Source organism: Phalangium opilio, unplaced genomic scaffold (genome assembly GCF_054372755.1).
Source record: "Phalangium opilio isolate 3A_F unplaced genomic scaffold, DU_Popi_V2 ptg000002l_1, whole genome shotgun sequence".
In the NCBI taxonomy this organism is placed as follows: domain Eukaryota; kingdom Metazoa; phylum Arthropoda; class Arachnida; order Opiliones; family Phalangiidae; genus Phalangium; species Phalangium opilio.
This window is the reverse complement of record NW_028324144.1, coordinates 13,130,538-13,153,253: the sequence shown is the minus strand read 5'-3', so window position 1 is coordinate 13,153,253 and position 22,716 is coordinate 13,130,538. Positions and strand designations below refer to the sequence as shown.

The window sequence follows — 22,716 nt, the reverse complement described above, 5'->3', positions numbered from 1 at the left end:
CTGCCACTCGGGAGATCCGGGTTCGATTACCGGCCGATGGATGTTTTGGTCGTCATTTAATGCATAACGATATTGTGTGTACGAAAATTATGTAAAATGATAATTGTTAAATTGATAAATCCTTCTAAAAATATTATTTGAGATAATAATTCAAAGAAATGTTTGGTTTGATTATCAAATATTCAGGTGAAATACCATTTTTCCATATTCTACTCTATGCAGAGCCTCGGTGGTTCAATGGTAGAATTCTCGCCTGCCACGCGGGAGATCCGGGTTCGATTCCCGGCCGATGCACGTTTTGGTCGTCATTTAATGCATAACGATGTTGTGTTTACGAAAATTATGAAAAATGATAATTGTTAAATTGATAAATCCTTCTAAAAATATTATTTTAGATAATAATTCAAAGAAATGTTTGGTCTGATTATCAAATATTCACGTGAAATACCATTTTTCCATATTCTTCTCTATGCAGAGCCTCGGTGGTTCAATGGTAGAACTCTCGCCTGCCACGTGGGACATCCGGGTTCGATTCACGGCCGGTGAATGTTTTGGTCGTCATTTAATGCATAACGATATTGTGTTTACGAAAATTATGTAAAATGATAATTGTTAAATTGATAAATCCTTCTAAAAATATTATTTGAGATAATAATTCAAAGAAATGTTTGGTTTGATTATCAAATATTCAGGTGAAATACCATTTTTCCATATTCTACTCTATGCAGAGCCTCGGTGGTTCAGTGGTAGAATTCTCGCCTGCCACTCGGGAGATCCGGGTTCGATTACCGGCCGATGGATGTTTTGGTCGTCATTTAATGCATAACGATATTGTGTTTACGAAAATTATGTAAAATGATAATTGTTAAATTGATAAATCCTTCTCAAAATATTATTTGAGATAATAATTCAAAGAAATGTTTGGTTTGATTATCAAATATGCAGGTGAAATACCATTTTTTCCATATTGTACTCTTTGCAGAGCCTCGGTGGTTCAATGGTAGAATTCTCGCCTGCCACGCGGGAGATCCGGTTTCGATTCCCGGCCGATGCATTTTTTGGTCGTCATTAATGCATAACGATATTGTGTTTACGAAAATTATGTAAAATGATAATTCTTAAATTGATAAATCCTTCTAAAAATATTATTTGAGATAATAATTCAAAGAAATGTTTGGTTTGATTATCAAATATGTAGGTGAAATACCATTTTTTCCATATTGTACTCTTTGTAGAGCCTCGGTGGTTCAATGGTAGAATTATCGCCTGCCACGCGGGAGATCCGGTTTCGATTCCCGGCCGATGCATTTTTTGGTCGTCATTAATGCATAACGATATTGTGTTTACGAAAATTATGTAAAATGATAATTCTTAAATTGATAAATCCTTCTAAAAATATTATTTGAGATAATAATTCAAAGAAATGTTTGGTTTGATTATCAAATATTCAGGTGAAGTACCATTTTTCCATATTCTACTCTTTGCAGAGCCTCGGTGGTTCAATGGTAGAATTCTCGCCTGCCACTCGGGAGATCCGGGTTCGATTCCCGGCCGATGTATGTTTTGGTCGTCATTTAATGCTTAACGATATTGTGTTTACGAAAATTATGTAAAATGATAATTGTTAAATTGATAAATACTTCTAAAAATATTATCTGAGATAATAATTCAAAGAAATGTTTGGTTTGATTATCAAATATTCAGGTGAAATACCATTTTTTCCATATTGTACTCTTTGCAGAGCCTCGGTGGTTCAATGGTAGAATTCTCGCCTGCCACGCGGGAGATCTGGTTTCGATTCCCGGCCGATGCATTTTTTGGTCGTCATTAATGTTTAACGATATTATATTTAGGAAAATTATGTAAAATGATAATTGTTAAATTGATAAATCCTTCTAAAAATATTATTTGAGAAAATAATTCAAAGAAATGTTTGGTTTGATTATCAAATACTCAGGTGAAATACCATTTTTCCATATTCTTCTCTTTGCAGAGCCTCGGTGGTTCAATGGTAGAATTCTCGCCTGCCACGTGGGACATCCGGGTTCGATTCCCGGCCGATGGATGTTTTGGTCGTCATTTAATGCATAACGATATTGTGTTTACGAAAATTATGTAAAATGATAATTGTTAAATTGATAAATCCTTCTAAAAATATTATTTGAGATAATAATTCAAAGAAATGTTTGGTTTGATTATCAAATATGCAGGTGAAATACCATTTTTTCCATATTGTACTCTTTGCAGAGCCTCGGTGGTTCAATGGTAGAATTCTCGCCTGCCACGCGGGAGATCCGGTTTCGATTACCGGCCGATGCATTTTTTGGTCGTCATTAATGTATAACAATATTGTGTTTACGAAAATTATGTAAAATGATAATTATTAAATTGATAAATCCTTCTAAAAATATTATTTGAGATAATAATTCAAAGAAATGTTTGGTTTGATTATCAAATATTCAGGTGAAATACCATTTTTCCATATTCTACTCTTTGCAGAGCCTCGGTGGTTCAATGGCAGAATTCTCGCCTGCCACTCGGGAGATCCGGGTTCGATTCCCGGCCGATGCATGTTTTTGTCGTCATTTAATGCATAACGATATTGTGTTTACGAAAATTATGTAAAATGATAATTGTTAAATTGATAAATCCTTCTAAAAATATTATCTGAGATAATAATTCAAAGAAATGTTTGGTTTGTTTATCAAATATTCAGGTGAAATACCATTTTTTCCATATTGTACTCTTTGCAGAGCCTCGGTGGTTCAATGGTAGAATTCTCACCTGCCACGCGGGAGATCCGGTTTCGATTCCCGGCCGATGCATTTTATGGTCGTCATTAATGTTTAACGATATTATGTTTAGGAAAATTATGTAAAATGATAATTGTTAAATTGATAAATCCTTCTAAAAATATTATTTTAGATAATAATTCAAAGAAATGTTTGGTTTGATTATCAAATATTCACGTGAAATACCATTTTTTCCATATTGTACTCTTTGCAGAGCCTCGGTGGTTCAATGGTAGAATTCTCGCCTGCTACGCGGGAGATCCGGTTTCGATTCCCGGCCGATGCATGTTTTGGTCGTCATTTAATGCATAACGATGAAGTGTTTACGAAAATTATGAAAAATGATAATTGTTAAATTGATAAATCCTTCTAAAAATATTATTTTAGATAATAATTCAAAGAAATGTTTGGTTTGATTATCAAATATTCACGTGAAATACCATTTTTCCATATTCTACTCTATTCAGAGCCTCGGTGGTTCAATGGTAGAATTCTCGCCTGCCACTCGGGAGATCCGGGTTCGATTACCGGCCGATGGATGTTTTGGTCGTCATTTAATGCATAACGATATTGTGTGTACGAAAATTATGTAAAATGATAATTGTTAAATTGATAAATCCTTCTAAAAATATTATTTGAGATAATAATTCAAAGAAATGTTTGGTTTGATTATCAAATATTCAGGTGAAATACCATTTTTCCATATTCTACTCTATGCAGAGCCTCGGTGGTTCAATGGTAGAATTCTCGCCTGCCACGCGGGAGATCCGGGTTCGATTCCCGGCCGATGCACGTTTTGGTCGTCATTTAATGCATAACGATGTTGTGTTTACGAAAATTATGAAAAATGATAATTGTTAAATTGATAAATCCTTCTAAAAATATTATTTTAGATAATAATTCAAAGAAATGTTTGGTCTGATTATCAAATATTCACGTGAAATACCATTTTTCCATATTCTTCTCTATGCAGAGCCTCGGTGGTTCAATGGTAGAACTCTCGCCTGCCACGTGGGACATCCGGGTTCGATTCCCGGCCGATGAATGTTTTGGTCGTCATTTAATGCATAACGATATTGTGTTTACGAAAATTATGTAAAATGATAATTGTTAAATTGATAAATCCTTCTAAAAATATTATTTGAGATAATAATTCAAAGAAATGTTTGGTTTGATTATCAAATATTCAGGTGAAATAACATTTTTCCATATTCTACTCTATGCAGAGCCTCGGTGGTTCAATGGTAGAATTCTCGCCTGCCACTCGGGAGATCCGGGTTCGATTACCGGCCGATGGATGTTTTGGTCGTCATTTAATGCATAACGAAATTGTGTTTACGAAAATTATGTAAAATGATAATTGTTAAATTGATAAATCCTTCTCAAAATATTATTTGAGATAATAATTCAAAGAAATGTTTGGTTTGATTATCAAATATTCACGTGAAATACCATTTTTCCATATTCTTCTCTATGCAGAGCCTCGGTGGTTCAATGGTAGAACTCTCGCGTGCCACGTGGGACATCCGGGTTCGATTCCCGGCCGATGAATGTTTTGGTCGTCATTTAATGCATAACGATATTGTGTTTACGAAAATTATGTAAAATGATAATTGTTAAATTGATAAATCCTTCTAAAAATATTATTTGAGATAATAATTCAAAGAAATGTTTGGTTTGATTATCAAATATTCAGGTGAAATACCATTTTTCCATATTCTACTCTATGCAGAGCCTCGGTGGTTCAATGGTAGAATTCTCGCCTGCCACTCGGGAGATCCGGGTTCGATTACCGGCCGATGGATGTTTTGGTCGTCATTTAATGCATAACGATATTGTGTTTACGAAAATTATGTAAAATGATAATTGTTAAATTGATAAATCCTTCTCAAAATATTATTTGAGATAATAATTCAAAGAAATGTTTGGTTTGATTATCAAATATGCAGGTGAAATACCATTTTTTCCATATTGTACTCTTTGCAGAGCCTCGGTGGTTCAATGGTAGAATTCTCGCCTGCCACGCGGGAGATCCGGTTTCGATTCCCGGCCGATGCATTTTTTGGTCGTCATTAATGCATAACGATATTGTGTTTACGAAAATTATGTAAAATGATAATTCTTAAATTGATAAATCCTTCTAAAAATATTATTTGAGATAATAATTCAAAGAAATGTTTGGTTTGATTATCAAATATTCAGGTGAAGTACCATTTTTCCATATTCTACTCTTTGCAGAGCCTCGGTGGTTCAATGGTAGAATTCTCGCCTGCCACGTGGGACATCCGGGTTCGATTCCCGGCCGATGGATGTTTTGGTCGTCATTTAATGCATAACGATATTGTGTTTACGAAAATTATGTAAAATGATAATTGTTAAATTGATAAATCCTTCTAAAAATATTATCTGAGATAATAATTCAAAGAAATGTTTGGTTTGATTATCAAATATTCAGGTGAAATACCATTTTTTCCATATTGTACTCTTTGCAGAGCCTCGGTGGTTCAATGGTAGAATTCTCGCCTGCCACGCGGGAGATCTGGTTTCGATTCCCGGCCGATGCATTTTTTGGTCGTCATTAATGTTTAACGATATTATATTTAGGAAAATTATGTAAAATGATAATTGTTAAATTGATAAATCCTTCTAAAAATATTATTTGAGATAATAATTCAAAGAAATGTTTGGTTTGATTATCAAATATGCAGGTGAAATACCATTTTTTCCATATTGTACTCTTTGCAGAGCCTCGGTGGTTCAATGGTAGAATTCTCGCCTGCCAAGCGGGAGATCCGGTTTCGATTACCGGCCGATGCATTTTTTGGTCGTCATTAATGTATAACAATATTGTGTTTACGAAAATTATGTAAAATGATAATTGTTAAATTGATAAATCCTTCTAAAAATATTATTTGAGATAATAATTCAAAGAAATGTTTGGTTTGATTATCAAATATTCAGGTGAAATACCATTTTTCCATATTCTACTCTTTGCAGAGCCTCGGTGGTTCAATGGCAGAATTCTCGCCTGCCACTCGGGAGATCCGGGTTCGATTCCCGGCCGATGCATGTTTTTGTCGTCATTTAATGCATAACGATATTGTGTTTACGAAAATTATGTAAAATGATAATTGTTAAATTGATAAATCCTTCTAAAAATATTATCTGAGATAATAATTCAAAGAAATGTTTGGTTTGATTATCAAATATTCAGGTGAAATACCATTTTTTCCATATTGTACTCTTTGCAGAGCCTCGGTGGTTCAACAGTAGAATTCTCACCTGCCACGCGGGAGATCCGGTTTCGATTCCCGGCCGATGCATTTTATGGTCGTCATTAATGTTTAACGATATTATGTTTAGGAAAATTATGTAAAATGATAATTGTTAAATTGATAAATCCTTCTAAAAATATTATTTGAGATAATAATTCAAAGAAATGTTTGGTTTGATTATCAAATATTCAGGTGAAATAGCATTTTTCCATTTTCTTCTCTTTGCAGAGCCTCGGTGGTTCAATGGTAGAATTCTCGCCTGCCACGTGGGACATCCGGGTTTGATTCCCGGCCGATGAATGTTTTGGTCGTCATTTAATGCATAACGATATTGTGTTTACGAAAATTATGTAAAATGATAATTGTTAAATTGATAAATCCTTCTAAAAATATTATTTGAGATAATAATTCAAAGAAATGTTTGGTTTGATTATCAAATATTCACGTGAAATACCATTTTTTCCATATTGTATTCTTTGCAGAGCCTCGGTGGTTCAATGGTAGAAGTCTCGCCTGCCACGCGGGAGATCCGGGTTCGATTCCCGGCCGATGCATGTTTTTGTCGTCAATTAATGCATAACGATATTGTGTTTACGAAAATTATGTAAAATGATAATTGTTAAATTGATAAATCCTTCTAAAAATATTATCTGAGATAATAATTCAAAGAAATGTTTGGTTTGATTATCAAATATTCAGGTGAAATACCATTTTTTCCATATTGTACTCTTTGCAGAGCCTCGGTGGTTCAATGGTAGAATTCTCGCCTGCCACGCGGGAGATCCGGTTTCGATTACCGGCCGATGCATTTTTTGGTCGTCATTAATGTATAACAATATTGTGTTTACGAAAATTATGTAAAATGATAATTATTAAATTGATAAATCCTTCTAAAAATATTATTTGAGATAATAATTCAAAGAAATGTTTGGTTTGATTATCAAATATTCAGGTGAAATACCATTTTTCCATATTCTACTCTTTGCAGAGCCTCGGTGGTTCAATGGCAGAATTCTCGCCTGCCACTCGGGAGATCCGGGTTCGATTCCCGGCCGATGCATGTTTTTGTCGTCATTTAATGCATAACGATATTGTGTTTACGAAAATTATGTAAAATGATAATTGTTAAATTGATAAATCCTTCTAAAAATATTATCTGAGATAATAATTCAAAGAAATGTTTGGTTTGATTATCAAATATTCAGGTGAAATACCATTTTTTCCATATTGTACTCTTTGCAGAGCCTCGGTGGTTCAATGGTAGAATTCTCACCTGCCACGCGGGAGATCCGGTTTCGATTCCCGGCCGATGCATTTTATGGTCGTCATTAATGTTTAACGATATTATGTTTAGGAAAATTATGTAAAATGATAATTGTTAAATTGATAAATCCTTCTAAAAATATTATTTTAGATAATAATTCAAAGAAATGTTTGGTTTGATTATCAAATATTCACGTGAAATACCATTTTTTCCATATTGTACTCTTTGCAGAGCCTCGGTGGTTCAATGGTAGAATTCTCGCCTGCTACGCGGGAGATCCGGTTTCGATTCCCGGCCGATGCATGTTTTGGTCGTCATTTAATGCATAACGATGAAGTGTTTACGAAAATTATGAAAAATGATAATTGTTAAATTGATAAATCCTTCTAAAAATATTATTTTAGATAATAATTCAAAGAAATGTTTGGTTTGATTATCAAATATTCACGTGAAATACCATTTTTCCATATTCTACTCTATTCAGAGCCTCGGTGGTTCAATGGTAGAATTCTCGCCTGCCACTCGGGAGATCCGGGTTCGATTACCGGCCGATGGATGTTTTGGTCGTCATTTAATGCATAACGATATTGTGTGTACGAAAATTATGTAAAATGATAATTGTTAAATTGATAAATCCTTCTAAAAATATTATTTGAGATAATAATTCAAAGAAATGTTTGGTTTGATTATCAAATATTCAGGTGAAATACCATTTTTCCATATTCTACTCTATGCAGAGCCTCGGTGGTTCAATGGTAGAATTCTCGCCTGCCACGCGGGAGATCCGGGTTCGATTCCCGGCCGATGCACGTTTTGGTCGTCATTTAATGCATAACGATGTTGTGTTTACGAAAATTATGAAAAATGATAATTGTTAAATTGATAAATCCTTCTAAAAATATTATTTTAGATAATAATTCAAAGAAATGTTTGGTCTGATTATCAAATATTCACGTGAAATACCATTTTTCCATATTCTTCTCTATGCAGAGCCTCGGTGGTTCAATGGTAGAACTCTCGCCTGCCACGTGGGACATCCGGGTTCGATTCCCGGCCGATGAATGTTTTGGTCGTCATTTAATGCATAACGATATTGTGTTTACGAAAATTATGTAAAATGATAATTGTTAAATTGATAAATCCTTCTAAAAATATTATTTGAGATAATAATTCAAAGAAATGTTTGGTTTGATTATCAAATATTCAGGTGAAATACCATTTTTCCATATTCTACTCTATGCAGAGCCTCGGTGGTTCAATGGTAGAATTCTCGCCTGCCACTCGGGAGATCCGGGTTCGATTACCGGCCGATGGATGTTTTGGTCGTCATTTAATGCATAACGAAATTGTGTTTACGAAAATTATGTAAAATGATAATTGTTAAATTGATAAATCCTTCTCAAAATATTATTTGAGATAATAATTCAAAGAAATGTTTGGTTTGATTATCAAATATTCACGTGAAATACCATTTTTCCATATTCTTCTCTATGCAGAGCCTCGGTGGTTCAATGGTAGAACTCTCGCCTGCCACGTGGGACATCCGGGTTCGATTCCCGGCCGATGAATGTTTTGGTCGTCATTTAATGCATAACGATATTGTGTTTACGAAAATTATGTAAAATGATAATTGTTAAATTGATAAATCCTTCTAAAAATATTATTTGAGATAATAATTCAAAGAAATGTTTGGTTTGATTATCAAATATTCAGGTGAAATACCATTTTTCCATATTCTACTCTATGCAGAGCCTCGGTGGTTCAATGGTAGAATTCTCGCCTGCCACTCGGGAGATCCGGGTTCGATTACCGGCCGATGGATGTTTTGGTCGTCATTTAATGCATAACGATATTGTGTTTACGAAAATTATGTAAAATGATAATTGTTAAATTGATAAATCCTTCTCAAAATATTATTTGAGATAATAATTCAAAGAAATGTTTGGTTTGATTATCAAATATGCAGGTGAAATACCATTTTTTCCATATTGTACTCTTTGCAGAGCCTCGGTGGTTCAATGGTAGAATTCTCGCCTGCCACGCGGGAGATCCGGTTTCGATTCCCGGCCGATGCATTTTTTGGTCGTCATTAATGCATAACGATATTGTGTTTACGAAAATTATGTAAAATGATAATTCTTAAATTGATAAATCCTTCTAAAAATATTATTTGAGATAATAATTCAAAGAAATGTTTGGTTTGATTATCAAATATTCAGGTGAAGTACCATTTTTCCATATTCTACTCTTTGCAGAGCCTCGGTGGTTCAATGGTAGAATTCTCGCCTGCCACGTGGGACATCCGGGTTCGATTCCCGGCCGATGGATGTTTTGGTCGTCATTTAATGCATAACGATATTGTGTTTACGAAAATTATGTAAAATGATAATTGTTAAATTGATAAATCCTTCTAAAAATATTATCTGAGATAATAATTCAAAGAAATGTTTGGTTTGATTATCAAATATTCAGGTGAAATACCATTTTTTCCATATTGTACTCTTTGCAGAGCCTCGGTGGTTCAATGGTAGAATTCTCGCCTGCCACTCGGGAGATCCGGGTTCGATTACCGGCCGATGGATGTTTTGGTCGTCATTTAATGCATAACGATATTGTGTTTACGAAAATTATGTAAAATGATAATTGTTAAATTGATAAATCCTTCTCAAAATATTATTTGAGATAATAATTCAAAGAAATGTTTGGTTTGATTATCAAATATGCAGGTGAAATACCATTTTTTCCATATTGTACTCTTTGCAGAGCCTCGGTGGTTCAATGGTAGAATTCTCGCCTGCCACGCGGGAGATCCGGTTTCGATTCCCGGCCGATGCATTTTTTGGTCGTCATTAATGCATAACGATATTGTGTTTACGAAAATTATGTAAAATGATAATTCTTAAATTGATAAATCCTTCTAAAAATATTATTTGAGATAATAATTCAAAGAAATGTTTGGTTTGATTATCAAATATTCAGGTGAAGTACCATTTTTCCATATTCTACTCTTTGCAGAGCCTCGGTGGTTCAATGGTAGAATTCTCGCCTGCCACGTGGGACATCCGGGTTCGATTCCCGGCCGATGGATGTTTTGGTCGTCATTTAATGCATAACGATATTGTGTTTACGAAAATTATGTAAAATGATAATTGTTAAATTGATAAATCCTTCTAAAAATATTATTTGAGATAATAATTCAAAGAAATGTTTGGTTTGATTATCAAATATTCAGGTGAAATACCATTTTTCCATATTCTACTCTATGCAGAGCCTCGGTGGTTCAATGGTAGAATTCTCGCCTGCCACTCGGGAGATCCGGGTTCGATTACCGGCCGATGGATGTTTTGGTCGTCATTTAATGCATAACGATATTGTGTTTACGAAAATTATGTAAAATGATAATTGTTAAATTGATAAATCCTTCTCAAAATATTATTTGAGATAATAATTGAAAGAAATGTTTGGTTTGATTATCAAATATGCAAGTGAAATACCATTTTTTCCATATTGTACTCTTTGCAGAGCCTCGGTGGTTCAATGGTAGAATTCTCGCCTGCCACGCGGGAGATCCGGTTTCGATTCCCGGCCGATGCATTTTTTGGTCGTCATTAATGCATAACGATATTGTGTTTACGAAAATTATGTAAAATGATAATTCTTAAATTGATAAATCCTTCTAAAAATATTATTTGAGATAATAATTCAAAGAAATGTTTGGTTTGATTATCAAATATTCAGGTGAAGTACCATTTTTCCATATTCTACTCTTTGCAGAGCCTCGGTGGTTCAATGGTAGAATTCTCGCCTGCCACGTGGGACATCCGGGTTCGATTCCCGGCCGATGGATGTTTTGGTCGTCATTTAATGCATAACGATATTGTGTTTACGAAAATTATGTAAAATGATAATTGTTAAATTGATAAATCCTTCTAAAAATATTATCTGAGATAATAATTCAAAGAAATGTTTGGTTTGATTATCAAATATTCAGGTGAAATACCATTTTTTCCATATTGTACTCTTTGCAGAGCCTCGGTGGTTCAATGGTAGAATTCTCGCCTGCCACTCGGGAGATCCGGGTTCGATTACCGGCCGATGGATGTTTTGGTCGTCATTTAATGCATAACGATATTGTGTTTACGAAAATTATGTAAAATGATAATTGTTAAATTGATAAATCCTTCTCAAAATATTATTTGAGATAATAATTCAAAGAAATGTTTGGTTTGATTATCAAATATGCAGGTGAAATACCATTTTTTCCATATTGTACTCTTTGCAGAGCCTCGGTGGTTCAATGGTAGAATTCTCGCCTGCCACGCGGGAGATCCGGTTTCGATTCCCGGCCGATGCATTTTTTGGTCGTCATTAATGCATAACGATATTGTGTTTACGAAAATTATGTAAAATGATAATTCTTAAATTGATAAATCCTTCTAAAAATATTATTTGAGATAATAATTCAAAGAAATGTTTGGTTTGATTATCAAATATTCAGGTGAAGTACCATTTTTCCATATTCTACTCTTTGCAGAGCCTCGGTGGTTCAATGGTAGAATTCTCGCCTGCCACGTGGGACATCCGGGTTCGATTCCCGGCCGATGGATGTTTTGGTCGTCATTTAATGCATAACGATATTGTGTTTACGAAAATTATGTAAAATGATAATTGTTAAATTGATAAATCCTTCTAAAAATATTATCTGAGATAATAATTCAAAGAAATGTTTGGTTTGATTATCAAATATTCAGGTGAAATACCATTTTTTCCATATTGTACTCTTTGCAGAGCCTCGGTGGTTCAATGGTAGAATTCTCGCCTGCCACGCGGGAGATCTGGTTTCGATTCCCGGCCGATGCATTTTTTGGTCGTCATTAATGTTTAACGATATTATATTTAGGAAAATTATGTAAAATGATAATTGTTAAATTGATAAATCCTTCTAAAAATATTATTTGAGATAATAATTCAAAGAAATGTTTGGTTTGATTATCAAATATGCAGGTGAAATACCATTTTTTCCATATTGTACTCTTTGCAGAGCCTCGGTGGTTCAATGGTAGAATTCTCGCCTGCCACGCGGGAGATCCGGTTTCGATTACCGGCCGATGCATTTTTTGGTCGTCATTAATGTATAACAATATTGTGTTTACGAAAATTATGTAAAATGATAATTGTTAAATTGATAAATCCTTCTAAAAATATTATTTGAGGTAATAATTCAAAGAAATGTTTGGTTTGATTATCAAATATTCAGGTGAAATACCATTTTTCCATATTCTACTCTTTGCAGAGCCTCGGTGGTTCAATGGCAGAATTCTCGCCTGCCACTCGGGAGATCCGGGTTCGATTCCCGGCCGATGCATGTTTTTGTCGTCATTTAATGCATAACGATATTGTGTTTACGAAAATTATGTAAAATGATAATTGTTAAATTGATAAATCCTTCTAAAAATATTATCTGAGATAATAATTCAAAGAAATGTTTGGTTTGATTATCAAATATTCAGGTGAAATACCATTTTTTCCATATTGTACTCTTTGCAGAGCCTCGGTGGTTCAACAGTAGAATTCTCACCTGCCACGCGGGAGATCCGGTTTCGATTCCCGGCCGATGCATTTTATGGTCGTCATTAATGTTTAACGATATTATGTTTAGGAAAATTATGTAAAATGATAATTGTTAAATTGATAAATCCTTCTAAAAATATTATTTGAGATAATAATTCAAAGAAATGTTTGGTTTGATTATCAAATATTCAGGTGAAATAGCATTTTTCCATTTTCTTCTCTTTGCAGAGCCTCGGTGGTTCAATGGTAGAATTCTCGCCTGCCACGTGGGACATCCGGGTTTGATTCCCGGCCGATGAATGTTTTGGTCGTCATTTAATGCATAACGATATTGTGTTTACGAAAATTATGTAAAATGATAATTGTTAAATTGATAAATCCTTCTAAAAATATTATTTGAGATAATAATTCAAAGAAATGTTTGGTTTGATTATCAAATATTCACGTGAAATACCATTTTTTCCATATTGTATTCTTTGCAGAGCCTCGGTGGTTCAATGGTAGAAGTCTCGCCTGCCACGCGGGAGATCCGGGTTCGATTCCCGGCCGATGCATGTTTTTGTCGTCAATTAATGCATAACGATATTGTGTTTACGAAAATTATGTAAAATGATAATTGTTAAATTGATAAATCCTTCTAAAAATATTATTTTAGATAATAATTCAAAGAAATGATTGGTTTGATTATCAAATATTCAGGTGAAATACCATTTTTCCATATCCTACTCTTTGCAGAGCCTCGGTGGTTCAATGGTGGAATTCTCGCCTGCCACGTGGGACATCCGGGTTCGATTCCCGGCCGATGAATGTTTTGGTCGTCATTTCATGCATAACGATATTGTGTTTACGAAAATTATGTAAAATGATAATTGTTAAATTGATAAATTCTTCTAAAAATATTATTTGAGATAATAATTCAAAGAAATGTTTGGTTTGATTATCAAATATTCACGTGAAATACCATTTTTTCCATATTGTATTCTTTGCAGAGCCTCGGTGGTTCAATGGTAGAATTCTTGCCTGCCACGCGGGAGATCCGGGTTCGATTCCCGGCCGATGCATGTTTTTGTCGTCAATTAATGCATAACGATATTGTGTTTACGAAAATTATGTAAAATGATAATTGTTAAATTGATAAATCCTTCTAAAAATATTATTTGAGATAATAATTCAAAGAAATGTTTGGTTTGATTATCAAATATTCACGTGAAATACCATTTTTTCCATATTGTATTCTTTAAAGAGCCTCGGTGGTTCAATGGTAGAATTCTCGCCTGCCACGTGGGACATCCGGGTTCGATTTCCGGCCGATGAATGTTTTGGTCGTCATTTAATGCATAACGATATTGTGTTTACGAAAATTATGTAAAATGATAATTGTTAAATTAATAAATCCTTCTAAAAATATTATTTGAGATAATAATTCAAAGAAATGTTTGGTTTGATTATCAAATATTCACGTGAAATACCACTTTTTCCATATTGTATTCTTTGCAGAGCCTCGGTGGTTCAATGGTAGAATTCTCGCCTGCCACGCGGGAGATCCGGGTTCGATTCCCGGCCAATGCATGTTTTTGTCGTCAATTAATGCATAACGATATTGTGTTTACGAAAATTATGTAAAATGATAATTGTTAAATTGATAAATCCTTCTAAAAATATTATTTGAGATAATAAATCAAAGAAATGTTTGGTTTGATTATCAAATATTCACGTGAAATACCATTTTTTCCATATTGTATTCTTTGCAGAGCCTCGGTGGTTCAATGGTAGAATTCTCGCCTGCCACGCGGGAGATCCGGGTTCGATTCCCGGGCGATGCATGTTTTTGTCGTCATTAATGTTTAACGATATTATGTTTAGGAAAATTATGTAAAATGATAATTGTTAAATTGATAAATCCTTCTAAAAATAATATTTGAGATAATAATTCAAAGAAATGTTTGGTTTGATTATCAAATATGCAGGTGAAATACCATTTTTTCCATATTGTACTCTTTGCAGAGCCTCGGTGGTTCAATGGTAGAATTCTCGCCTGCCACGCGGGAGATCCGGTTTCGATTCCCGGCCGATGCATTTTTTGGTCGTCATTAATGTATAACGATATTGTGTTTACGAAAATTATGTAAAATGATAATTGTTAAATTGATAAATCCTTCTAAAAATATTATTTGAGATAATAATTCAAAGAAATGTTTGGTTTGATTATCAAATATTCAGGTGAAATACCATTTTTCCATATTCTACTCTTTGCAGAGCCTCGGTGGTTCAATGGTAGAATTGTCCCCTGCCACGTGGGACATCCGGGTTCGATTTCCGGCCGATGAATGTTTTGGTCGTCATTTAATGCATAACGATATTGTGTTTACGAAAATTATGTAAAATGATAATTGTTAAATTGATAAATCCTTCTAAAAATATTATTTGAGATAATAATTCAAAGAAATGTTTGGTTTGATTATCAAATATTCACGTGAAATACCACTTTTTCCATATTGTATTCTTTGCAGAGCCTCGGTGGTTCAATGGTAGAATTCTCGCCTGCCACGCGGGAGAACCGGGTTCGATTCCCGGCCAATGCATGTTTTTGTCGTCAATTAATGCATAACGATATTGTGTTTACGAAAATTATGTAAAATGATAATTGTTAAATTGATAAATCCTTCTAAAAATATTATTTGAGATAATAAATCAAAGAAATGTTTGGTTTGATTATCAAATATTCACGTGAAATACCATTTTTTCCATATTGTATTCTTTGCAGAGCCTCGGTGGTTCAATGGTAGAATTCTCGCCTGCCACGCGGGAGATCCGGGTTCGATTCCCGGGCGATGCATGTTTTTGTCGTCATTAATGTTTAACGATATTATGTTTAGGAAAATTATGTAAAATGATAATTGTTAAATTGATAAATCCTTCTAAAAATAATATTTGAGATAATAATTCAAAGAAATGTTTGGTTTGATTATCAAATATGCAGGTGAAATACCATTTTTTCCATATTGTACTCTTTCCAGAGCCTCGGTGGTTCAATGGTAGAATTCTCGCCTGCCACGCGGGAGATCCGGTTTCGATTCCCGGCCGATGCATTTTTTGGTCGTCATTAATGTATAACGATATTGTGTTTACGAAAATTATGTAAAATGATAATTGTTAAATTGATAAATCCTTCTAAAAATATTATTTGAGATAATAATTCAAAGAAATGTTTGGTTTGATTATCAAATATTCAGGTGAAATACCATTTTTCCATATTCTACTCTTTGCAGAGCCTCGGTGGTTCAATGGTAGAATTGTCCCCTGCCACGCGGGAGATCCGGTTTCGATTCCCGGCCGATGCATTTTTTGGTCGTCATTAATGTTTATCGATATTATGTTTAGGAAAATTATGTAAAATGATAATTGTTAAATTGATAAATCCTTCTAAAAATATTATTTGAGATAATAATTCAAAGAAATGTTTGGTTTGATTATCAAATATTCAGGTGAAATAGCATTTTTCCATATTCTTCTCTTTGCAGAGCCTCGGTGGTTCAATGGTAGAATTCTCGCCTGCCACGTGGGACATCCGGGTTTGATTTCCGGCCGATGAATGTTTTGGACGTCATTTAATGCATAACGATATTGTGTTTACGAAAATTATGTAAAATGATAATTGTTAAATTGATAAATCCTTCTAAAAATATTATCTGAGATAATAATTCAAAGAAATCTTTGGTTTGATTATCAAATATTCAGGTGAAATACCATTTTTCCATATTCTTCCCTTTGCAGAGCCTCGGTGGTTCAATGGTAGAATTCTCGCCTGCCACGTGGGACATCCGGGTTCGATTCCCGGCCGATGGATGTTTTGGTCGTCATTTAATGCATAACGATATTGTGTTTACGAAAATTATGTAAATGATAATTGTTAAATTGATAAATCCTTCTAAAAATATTATTTGAGATAATAATTCAAAGAAATGTTTGGTTTGATTATCAAATATGCAGGTGAAATACCATTTTTTCCATATTCTACTCTTTGCAGAGCCTCGGTGGTTCAATGGTAGAATTCTCGCCTGCCACGCGGGAGATCCGGTTTCGATTCCCGGCCGATGCATTTTTTGGTCGTCATTAATGTTTAACGATATTATGTTTAGGAAAATTATGTAAAATGATAATTGTTAAATTGATAAATCCTTCTAAAAATAATATTTGAGATAATAATTCAAAGAAATGTTTGGTTTGATTATCAAATATGCAGGTGAAATACCATTTTTTCCATATTGTACTCTTTGCAGAGCCTCGGTGGTTCAATGGTAGAATTCTCGCCTGCCACGTGGGACATCCGGGTTTGATTTCCGGCCGATGAATGTTTTGGACGTCATTTAATGCATAACGATATTGTGTTTACGAAAATTATGTAAAATGATAATTGTTAAATTGATAAATCCTTCTAAAAATAATATTTGAGATAGTAATTCAAAGAAATGTTTGGTTTGATTATCAAATATTCAGGTGAAATACCATTTTTCCATATTCTACTGTTTGCAGAGCCTCGGTGGTTCAATGGTAGAATTCTCGCCTGCCATTCGGGAGATCCGGGTTCGATTCCCGGCCGATGCATGTTTTGGTCGTCATTTAATGCATAACGATATTGTGTTTACGAAAATTATGTAAAATGATAATTGTTAAATTGATAAATCCTTCTAAAAATATTATTTGAGATAATAATTCAAAGAAATGTTTGGTTTGAATATCAAATATTCACGTGAAATACAATTTTTTCCATATTGTATTCTTTGCAGAGCCTCGGTGGTTCAATGGTAGAATTCTTGCCTGCCACGCGGGAGATCCGGTTTCGATTCCCGGCCGATGCATTTTTCGGTCGTCATTAATGCATAACGATATTGTGTTTACGAAAATTATGTAAAATGATAATTGTTAAATTGATAAATCCTTCAAAAAATATTATTTGAGATAGTAATTCAAAGAAATGTTTGGTTTGATTATCAAATTTTCAGCTGAAATACCATTTTTCCATATTCTACTGTTTGCAGAGCCTCGGTGGTTCAATGGTAGAATTCTCGCCTGCCAGTCGGGAGATCCGGGTTCGATTCCCGGCCGATGCATGTTTTGGTCGTCATTTAATGCATAACGATATTGTGTTTACGAAAATTATGTAAAATGATAGTTGTTAAATTGATAAATCCTTCTAAAAATATTATTTGAGATAATAATTCAAAGAAATGTTTGGTTTGATTATCAAATATTCACGTGAAATACCATTTTTTCCATATTGTATTCTTTGCAGAGCCTCGGTGGTTCAATGGTAGAATTCTCGCCTGCCACGCGGGAGATCCGGGTTCGATTCCCGGCCGATGCATGTTTTTGTCGTCAATTAATGCATAACGATATTGTGTTTACGAAAATTATGTAAAATGATAATTGTTTAATTGATAAATCCTTCTAAAAATATTATTTTAGATAATAATTCAAAGAAATGATTGGTTTGATTATCAAATATTCAGGTGAAATACCATTTTTCCATATCCTACTCTTTGCAGAGCTTCGGTGGTTCAATGGTAGAATTCTCGCCTGCCACGTGGGACATCCGGGTTCGATTCCCGGCCGATGAATGTTTTGGTCGTCATTTAATGCATAACGATATTGTGTTTACGAAAATTATGTAAAATGATAATTGTTAAATTGATAAATCCTTCTAAAAATATTATTTGAGATAATAATTCAAAGAAATGTTTGGTTTGAATATCAAATATTCACGTGAAATACAATTTTTTCCATATTGTATTCTTTGCAGAGCCTCGGTGGTTCAATGGTAGAATTCTTGCCTGCCACGCGGGAGATCCGGTTTCGATTCCCGGCCGATGCATGTTTTTGTCGTCAATTAATGCATAACGATATTGTGTTTACGAAAATTATGTAAAATGATAATTGTTAAATTGATAAATCCTTCAAAAAATATTATTTGAGATAGTAATTCAAAGAAATGTTTGGTTTGATTATCAAATATTCAGGTGAAATACCATTTTTCCATATTCTACTGTTTGCAGAGCCTCGGTGGTTCAATGGTAGAATTCTCGCCTGCCATTCGGGAGATCCGGTTTCGATTCCCGGCCTATGCATTTTTTGGTCGTCATTAAAGCATAACGATATTGTGTTTACGAAAATTATGTAAAATGATAATTGTTAAATTGATAAATCCTTCTAAAAATATTATTTGAGATAATAATTCAAAGAAATGTTTGGTTTGATTATCAAATATTCACGTGAAATACCATTTTTTCCATATTGTATTCTTTGCAGAGCCTCGGTGGTTAAATGGTAGAATTCTCGCCTGCCACGCGGGAGATCCGGGTTCGATTCCCGGCCGATACATGTTTTTGTCGTCAATTAATGCTTAACGATATTGTGTTTACGAAAATTATGTAAAATGATAATTGTTAAATTGATAAATCCTTCTAAAAATATTATTTTAGATAATAATTCAAAGAAATGATTGGTTTGATTATCAAATATTCAGGTGAAATACCATTTTTCCATATCCTGCTCTTTGCAGATCCTCGGTATTTCAATGGTAGAATTCTCGCCTGCCACGTGGGACATCCGGGTTCGATTCCCGGCCGATGCATTTTTTGGTCGTCATTAATGCATAACGATATTGTGTTTACGAAAATTATGTAAAATGATAATTGTTAAATTGATAAATCCTTCTAAAAATATTATTTTAGATAATAATTCAAAGAAATGATTGGTTTGATTATCAAATATTCAGGTGAAATACCATTTTTCCATATCCTACTCTTTGCAGATCCTCGGTGGTTCAATGGTAGAATTCTCGCCTGCCACGTGGGACATCCGGTTTCGATTCCCGGCCGATGCATTTTTTGGTCGTCATTAATGCATAACGATATTGTGTTTACGAAAATTATGTAAAATGATAATTGTTAAATTGATAAATCCTTCTAAAAATATTATCTGAGATAATAATTCAAAGAAATCTTTGGTTTGATTATCAAATATTCAGGTGAAATACCATTTTTCCATATTCTTCTCTTTGCAGAGCCTCGGTGGTTCAATGGTAGAATTCTCGCCTGCCACGTGGGACATCCGGGTTCGATTCCCGGCCGATGCATTTTTTGGTCGTCATTAATGCATAACGATATTGTGTTTACGAAAATTATGTAATATGATAATTGTTAAATTGATAAATCCTTCAAAAAATATTATTTGAGATAGTAATTCAAAGAAATGTTTGGTTTGATTATCAAATATTCAGGTGAAATACCATTTTTCCATATTCTACTGTTTGCAGAGCCTCGGTGGTTCAATGGTAGAATTCTCGCCTGCCATTCGGGAGATCCGGGTTCGATTCCCGGCCGATGCATGTTTTGGTCGTCATTTAATGCATAACGATATTGTGTTTACGAAAATTATGTAAAATGATAATTGTTAAATTGATAAATCCTTCTAAAAATATTATTTTAGATAATAATTCAAAGAAATGATTGGTTTGATTATCAAATATTCAGGTGAAATACCATTTTTCCATATCCTACTCTTTGCAGATCCTCGGTGGTTCAATGGTAGAATTCTCGCCTGGCACGTGGGACATCCGGGTTCGATTTCCGGCCGATGAATGTTTTGGTCGTCATTAAAGCATAACGATATTGTGTTTACGAAAATTATGTAAAATGATAATTGTTAAATTGATAAATCCTTCTAAAAATATTATTTGAGATAATAATTCAAAGAAATGTTTGGTTTGATTATCAAATATTCAGGTGAAATAGCATTTTTCCATATTCTTCTCTTTGCAGAGCCTCGGTGGTTCAATGGTAGAATTCTCGCCTGCCACGTGGGACATCCGGGTTTGATTTCCGGCCGATGAATGTTTTGGACGTCATTTAATGCATAACGATATTGTGTTTACGAAAATTATGTAAAATGATAATTGTTAAATTGATAAATCCTTCTAAAAATATTATCTGAGATAATAATTCAAAGAAATCTTTGGTTTGATTATCAAATATTCAGGTGAAATACCATTTTTCCATATTCTTCTCTTTGCAGAGCCTCGGTGGTTCAATGGTAGAATTCTCGCCTGCCACGTGGGACATCCGGGTTCGATTCCCGGCCGATGGATGTTTTGGTCGTCATTTAATGCATAACGATATTGTGTTTACGAAAATTATGTAAAATGATAATTGTTAAATTGATAAATCCTTCTAAAAATATTATTTGAGATAATAATTCAAAGAAATGTTTGGTTTGATTATCAAATATGCAGGTGAAATACCATTTTTTCCATATTCTACTCTTTGCAGAGCCTCGGTGGTTCAATGGTAGAATTCTCGCCTGCCACGCGGGAGATCCGGTTTCGATTCCCGGCCGATGCATTTTTTGGTTGTCATTAATGTTTAACGATATTATGTTTAGGAAAATTATGTAAAATGATAATTGTTAAATTGATAAATCCTTCTAAAAATAATATTTGAGATAATAATTCAAAGAAATGTTTGGTTTGATTATCAAATATGCAGGTGAAATACCATTTTTTCCATATTGTACTCTTTGCAGAGCCTCGGTGGTTCAATGGTAGAATTCTCGCCTGCCACGCGAGAGATCCGGTTTCGATTCCCGGCCGATGCATTTTTTGGTCGTCATTAATGTATAACGATATTGTGTTTACGAAAATTATGTAAAATGATAATTGTTAAATTGATAAATCCTTCTAAAAATATTATTTGAGATAATAATTCAAAGAAATGTTTGGTTTGATTATCAAATATTCAGGTGAAATACCATTTTTCCATATTCTACTCTTTGCAGAGCCTCGGTGGTTCAATGGTAGAATTGTCCCCTGCCACGCGGGAGATCCGGTTTCGATTCCCGGCCGATGCATTTTTTGGTCGTCATTAATGTTTATCGATATTATGTTTAGGAAAATTATGTAAAATGATAATTGTTAAATTGATAAATCCTTCTAAAAATATTATTTGAGATAATAATTCAAAGAAATGTTTGGTTTGATTATCAAATATTCAGGTGAAATAGCATTTTTCCATATTCTTCTCTTTGCAGAGCCTCGGTGGTTCAATGGTAGAATTCTCGCCTGCCACGTGGGACATCCGGGTTTGATTTCCGGCCGATGAATGTTTTGGACGTCATTTAATGCATAACGATATTGTGTTTACGAAAATTATGTAAAATGATAATTGTTAAATTGATAAATCCTTCTAAAAATATTATCTGAGATAATAATTCAAAGAAATCTTTGGTTTGATTATCAAATATTCAGGTGAAATACCATTTTTCCATATTCTACTGTTTGCAGAGCCTCGGTGGTTCAATGGTAGAATTCTCGCCTGCCACGTGGGACATCCGGTTTCGATTCCCGGCCGATGCATTTTTTGGTCGTCATTAATGCATAACGATATTGTGTTTACGAATATTATGTAAAATGATAATTGTTAAATTGATAAATCCTTCAAAAAATATTATTTGAGATAGTAATTCAAAGAAATGTTTGGTTTGATTATCAAATATTCAGGTGAAATACCATTTTTCCATATTCTACTGTTTGCAGAGCCTCGGTGGTTCAATGGTAGAATTCTCGCCTGCCATTCGGGAGATCCGGGTTCGATTCCCGGCCGATGCATGTTTTGGTCGTCATTTAATGCATAACGATATTGTGTTTACGAAAATTATGTAAAATGATAATTGTTAAATTGATAAATCCTTCTAAAAATATTATTTTAGATAATAATTCAAAGAAATGATTGGTTTGATTATCAAATATTCAGGTGAAATA

The 22,716-nt window shown here is 33.9% G+C and overlaps 40 non-coding genes across 40 annotated transcripts; all 40 read left to right on the top strand.

Annotated features, from left to right (window-relative positions):
* The first annotated feature begins 223 nt into the window (after positions 1–223).
* Positions 224–294, top strand: TRNAG-GCC (transfer RNA glycine (anticodon GCC)). Its single transcript has one exon. It is a non-coding gene; the product is annotated as a tRNA-Gly (tRNA).
* A 689-nt stretch (positions 295–983) lies between these two features.
* TRNAG-GCC (transfer RNA glycine (anticodon GCC)) lies at positions 984–1,054 on the top strand. The gene has a single exon. It is a non-coding gene; the product is annotated as a tRNA-Gly (tRNA).
* A 434-nt stretch (positions 1,055–1,488) lies between these two features.
* On the top strand, positions 1,489–1,559 carry TRNAG-GCC (transfer RNA glycine (anticodon GCC)). The gene has a single exon. It is a non-coding gene; the product is annotated as a tRNA-Gly (tRNA).
* Positions 1,560–1,742: 183 nt separating this feature from the next.
* On the top strand, positions 1,743–1,813 carry TRNAG-GCC (transfer RNA glycine (anticodon GCC)). The gene has a single exon. It is a non-coding gene; the product is annotated as a tRNA-Gly (tRNA).
* A 435-nt stretch (positions 1,814–2,248) lies between these two features.
* TRNAG-GCC (transfer RNA glycine (anticodon GCC)) lies at positions 2,249–2,319 on the top strand. Its single transcript has one exon. It is a non-coding gene; the product is annotated as a tRNA-Gly (tRNA).
* Positions 2,320–2,500: 181 nt separating this feature from the next.
* Positions 2,501–2,571, top strand: TRNAG-GCC (transfer RNA glycine (anticodon GCC)). The gene has a single exon. It is a non-coding gene; the product is annotated as a tRNA-Gly (tRNA).
* Positions 2,572–3,007: 436 nt separating this feature from the next.
* On the top strand, positions 3,008–3,078 carry TRNAS-GCU (transfer RNA serine (anticodon GCU)). The gene has a single exon. It is a non-coding gene; the product is annotated as a tRNA-Ser (tRNA).
* Positions 3,079–3,513: 435 nt separating this feature from the next.
* Positions 3,514–3,584, top strand: TRNAG-GCC (transfer RNA glycine (anticodon GCC)). The gene has a single exon. It is a non-coding gene; the product is annotated as a tRNA-Gly (tRNA).
* Positions 3,585–4,779: 1,195 nt separating this feature from the next.
* Positions 4,780–4,850, top strand: TRNAG-GCC (transfer RNA glycine (anticodon GCC)). The gene has a single exon. It is a non-coding gene; the product is annotated as a tRNA-Gly (tRNA).
* A 435-nt stretch (positions 4,851–5,285) lies between these two features.
* Positions 5,286–5,356, top strand: TRNAG-GCC (transfer RNA glycine (anticodon GCC)). Its single transcript has one exon. It is a non-coding gene; the product is annotated as a tRNA-Gly (tRNA).
* Positions 5,357–5,538: 182 nt separating this feature from the next.
* TRNAG-GCC (transfer RNA glycine (anticodon GCC)) lies at positions 5,539–5,609 on the top strand. The gene has a single exon. It is a non-coding gene; the product is annotated as a tRNA-Gly (tRNA).
* Positions 5,610–5,790: 181 nt separating this feature from the next.
* On the top strand, positions 5,791–5,861 carry TRNAG-GCC (transfer RNA glycine (anticodon GCC)). Its single transcript has one exon. It is a non-coding gene; the product is annotated as a tRNA-Gly (tRNA).
* A 689-nt stretch (positions 5,862–6,550) lies between these two features.
* TRNAG-GCC (transfer RNA glycine (anticodon GCC)) lies at positions 6,551–6,621 on the top strand. Its single transcript has one exon. It is a non-coding gene; the product is annotated as a tRNA-Gly (tRNA).
* A 183-nt stretch (positions 6,622–6,804) lies between these two features.
* Positions 6,805–6,875, top strand: TRNAG-GCC (transfer RNA glycine (anticodon GCC)). The gene has a single exon. It is a non-coding gene; the product is annotated as a tRNA-Gly (tRNA).
* A 181-nt stretch (positions 6,876–7,056) lies between these two features.
* On the top strand, positions 7,057–7,127 carry TRNAG-GCC (transfer RNA glycine (anticodon GCC)). The gene has a single exon. It is a non-coding gene; the product is annotated as a tRNA-Gly (tRNA).
* A 436-nt stretch (positions 7,128–7,563) lies between these two features.
* On the top strand, positions 7,564–7,634 carry TRNAS-GCU (transfer RNA serine (anticodon GCU)). The gene has a single exon. It is a non-coding gene; the product is annotated as a tRNA-Ser (tRNA).
* Positions 7,635–8,069: 435 nt separating this feature from the next.
* TRNAG-GCC (transfer RNA glycine (anticodon GCC)) lies at positions 8,070–8,140 on the top strand. The gene has a single exon. It is a non-coding gene; the product is annotated as a tRNA-Gly (tRNA).
* A 1,195-nt stretch (positions 8,141–9,335) lies between these two features.
* Positions 9,336–9,406, top strand: TRNAG-GCC (transfer RNA glycine (anticodon GCC)). The gene has a single exon. It is a non-coding gene; the product is annotated as a tRNA-Gly (tRNA).
* Positions 9,407–10,095: 689 nt separating this feature from the next.
* On the top strand, positions 10,096–10,166 carry TRNAG-GCC (transfer RNA glycine (anticodon GCC)). Its single transcript has one exon. It is a non-coding gene; the product is annotated as a tRNA-Gly (tRNA).
* Positions 10,167–10,854: 688 nt separating this feature from the next.
* On the top strand, positions 10,855–10,925 carry TRNAG-GCC (transfer RNA glycine (anticodon GCC)). Its single transcript has one exon. It is a non-coding gene; the product is annotated as a tRNA-Gly (tRNA).
* Positions 10,926–11,614: 689 nt separating this feature from the next.
* TRNAG-GCC (transfer RNA glycine (anticodon GCC)) lies at positions 11,615–11,685 on the top strand. Its single transcript has one exon. It is a non-coding gene; the product is annotated as a tRNA-Gly (tRNA).
* Positions 11,686–12,120: 435 nt separating this feature from the next.
* On the top strand, positions 12,121–12,191 carry TRNAG-GCC (transfer RNA glycine (anticodon GCC)). Its single transcript has one exon. It is a non-coding gene; the product is annotated as a tRNA-Gly (tRNA).
* A 182-nt stretch (positions 12,192–12,373) lies between these two features.
* On the top strand, positions 12,374–12,444 carry TRNAG-GCC (transfer RNA glycine (anticodon GCC)). The gene has a single exon. It is a non-coding gene; the product is annotated as a tRNA-Gly (tRNA).
* Positions 12,445–12,625: 181 nt separating this feature from the next.
* Positions 12,626–12,696, top strand: TRNAG-GCC (transfer RNA glycine (anticodon GCC)). The gene has a single exon. It is a non-coding gene; the product is annotated as a tRNA-Gly (tRNA).
* Positions 12,697–13,385: 689 nt separating this feature from the next.
* TRNAG-GCC (transfer RNA glycine (anticodon GCC)) lies at positions 13,386–13,456 on the top strand. The gene has a single exon. It is a non-coding gene; the product is annotated as a tRNA-Gly (tRNA).
* Positions 13,457–13,892: 436 nt separating this feature from the next.
* Positions 13,893–13,963, top strand: TRNAG-GCC (transfer RNA glycine (anticodon GCC)). Its single transcript has one exon. It is a non-coding gene; the product is annotated as a tRNA-Gly (tRNA).
* A 437-nt stretch (positions 13,964–14,400) lies between these two features.
* On the top strand, positions 14,401–14,471 carry TRNAG-GCC (transfer RNA glycine (anticodon GCC)). The gene has a single exon. It is a non-coding gene; the product is annotated as a tRNA-Gly (tRNA).
* Positions 14,472–14,654: 183 nt separating this feature from the next.
* On the top strand, positions 14,655–14,725 carry TRNAG-GCC (transfer RNA glycine (anticodon GCC)). The gene has a single exon. It is a non-coding gene; the product is annotated as a tRNA-Gly (tRNA).
* A 182-nt stretch (positions 14,726–14,907) lies between these two features.
* TRNAG-GCC (transfer RNA glycine (anticodon GCC)) lies at positions 14,908–14,978 on the top strand. The gene has a single exon. It is a non-coding gene; the product is annotated as a tRNA-Gly (tRNA).
* Positions 14,979–15,413: 435 nt separating this feature from the next.
* TRNAG-GCC (transfer RNA glycine (anticodon GCC)) lies at positions 15,414–15,484 on the top strand. The gene has a single exon. It is a non-coding gene; the product is annotated as a tRNA-Gly (tRNA).
* A 183-nt stretch (positions 15,485–15,667) lies between these two features.
* TRNAG-GCC (transfer RNA glycine (anticodon GCC)) lies at positions 15,668–15,738 on the top strand. Its single transcript has one exon. It is a non-coding gene; the product is annotated as a tRNA-Gly (tRNA).
* Positions 15,739–15,920: 182 nt separating this feature from the next.
* Positions 15,921–15,991, top strand: TRNAG-GCC (transfer RNA glycine (anticodon GCC)). Its single transcript has one exon. It is a non-coding gene; the product is annotated as a tRNA-Gly (tRNA).
* Positions 15,992–16,930: 939 nt separating this feature from the next.
* Positions 16,931–17,001, top strand: TRNAG-GCC (transfer RNA glycine (anticodon GCC)). Its single transcript has one exon. It is a non-coding gene; the product is annotated as a tRNA-Gly (tRNA).
* A 435-nt stretch (positions 17,002–17,436) lies between these two features.
* TRNAG-GCC (transfer RNA glycine (anticodon GCC)) lies at positions 17,437–17,507 on the top strand. The gene has a single exon. It is a non-coding gene; the product is annotated as a tRNA-Gly (tRNA).
* A 689-nt stretch (positions 17,508–18,196) lies between these two features.
* Positions 18,197–18,267, top strand: TRNAG-GCC (transfer RNA glycine (anticodon GCC)). The gene has a single exon. It is a non-coding gene; the product is annotated as a tRNA-Gly (tRNA).
* A 1,699-nt stretch (positions 18,268–19,966) lies between these two features.
* TRNAG-GCC (transfer RNA glycine (anticodon GCC)) lies at positions 19,967–20,037 on the top strand. Its single transcript has one exon. It is a non-coding gene; the product is annotated as a tRNA-Gly (tRNA).
* A 181-nt stretch (positions 20,038–20,218) lies between these two features.
* Positions 20,219–20,289, top strand: TRNAG-GCC (transfer RNA glycine (anticodon GCC)). The gene has a single exon. It is a non-coding gene; the product is annotated as a tRNA-Gly (tRNA).
* A 941-nt stretch (positions 20,290–21,230) lies between these two features.
* TRNAG-GCC (transfer RNA glycine (anticodon GCC)) lies at positions 21,231–21,301 on the top strand. Its single transcript has one exon. It is a non-coding gene; the product is annotated as a tRNA-Gly (tRNA).
* Positions 21,302–21,483: 182 nt separating this feature from the next.
* Positions 21,484–21,554, top strand: TRNAG-GCC (transfer RNA glycine (anticodon GCC)). The gene has a single exon. It is a non-coding gene; the product is annotated as a tRNA-Gly (tRNA).
* Positions 21,555–22,492: 938 nt separating this feature from the next.
* On the top strand, positions 22,493–22,563 carry TRNAG-GCC (transfer RNA glycine (anticodon GCC)). Its single transcript has one exon. It is a non-coding gene; the product is annotated as a tRNA-Gly (tRNA).
* The last annotated feature ends 153 nt before the right edge of the window (positions 22,564–22,716 follow it).